Source organism: Branchiostoma floridae, chromosome 5 (genome assembly GCF_000003815.2).
Source record: "Branchiostoma floridae strain S238N-H82 chromosome 5, Bfl_VNyyK, whole genome shotgun sequence".
Taxonomy (NCBI): Eukaryota; Metazoa; Chordata; class Leptocardii; order Amphioxiformes; family Branchiostomatidae; genus Branchiostoma; species Branchiostoma floridae.
In genome coordinates, this window is record NC_049983.1 from 10,385,617 (window position 1) to 10,387,259 (window position 1,643).

Here is a 1,643-nt window from a genome sequence, read left to right on the forward strand (position 1 = left end):
CCTTCATGTGCTGATCTTCAAATTCCAGTCGGCAACTAAAGGAACCTGTATATATTTGTTACATGTCCAAGTTGGAGATGTTGTCGTAATTTTCCTAACTTTACAACATACTAACCCTTCATACTTGTGGCTCTTGCCGTCCTGCCGTTTCCGACAAGAGCACAAGATCATATTCCCTAACCATCTCATCCAATCCTTTCATACAACACACCAACCCATCATGCTTGTGGCTCTTGACGTCCTGCCGTTTCCGACAAGAGCACAAGGTCATATCATTTCCTAACCATCCCATCTAATCCCTTCATACAACACACTAACCTTTCATGCTTGTGGCTCTTGCCGTCCTGCCGTTTCCGACAAGAGCACAAGATCACATTTCCTAACCATCCCATCCAATTCCTTCATACAACACACTAACCTTTTATGCTTGTGGCTCTTGCCGTCCTGCCGTTTCCGACAAGAGCACAAGATCACATTTCCTAACCATCCCATCCAATTCCTTCATACAACACACCAACCCTTCATACTTGTGGCCCTTGCCGTCCTGCCGTTTCCGACAAGAGCACAAGATCACATTTCCTAACCATCCCATCCAATCCCTACATACAACACACTAACAACATTTCCTAAAGATCCCATCCAATTCCTTCATACAACACACTAACCCTTCATGCTTGTTGCTCTTGCCGTCCTGCCGTTTCCGACAAGAGCACAAGATCACATTTCCTAGTCATCTTATCACATCACTTCATACAACACACTAATCCATCAAATCCAAATGGCGCCACCCTTCCCGTCATACACCTCAAAACAAAATGGCGGCGCCCATAAATGCAACGAAAAACAGAACAGGTTTTGCTATCGCAAACCTGTAACAACAAGTCTACTTGTTGGAGGCACAGGTGAAAACGTAATTCGCGTGTGGATGTCATCTATAAAATCAAGTCATTGTGGCTTAAGGCACAAAGAAAAATATTTTAACACTTTTGTTCAGTTTTTTTTTTTCAAGCATGTTTTGGATTGAATCTGATGAGCAGTATTACATAAGTATAGACAGAACTTTTCAAGAGAGTCACAATGGAAATTTAATTGTGATGGATGGCCATCTTTGAATAATGTAGGAATGTTTGATGTACATACACAATGCACACACAATTTGTTGAATGTCGGACGACTCGGACCATTACCAACTCGGCCCAGTCAACTCGGCCCATCTGCCGGGACAACTCGGACCATCGCCGGCGGTTTGGGACGTCAAAGCAAGGACGTCCTTGGTCAAAGTCACTAGAAGTTGTCTGACAAAAAGCCGCCGTCTCTATAAGTCTATTCAAAATCACGTTGATCGCCTTAGCGCCGGCGGTTTGGGACGTCAAAAACGTGGGTTTGGGTAGAAAAATCCGCCATTGTTCGTAAGGTAAAAAGCAAATGAGCGGAAACAAACGTTGTGTTCTATTTTGTCCACACTACAAACACTAGTATATGAACAGTTTGTTGAGGGAAATCATCTCAGTAAGCAGAACATTTCACAAAGACCAGGTAGATCTATATCTACGTATAAATGTATCTTTAAGCTTAAGTACAACTTGCGCCGGACACAGCCGGCCGACGTGACGTGACTACGCCCGCCGGCGAGTTCGTCGCTT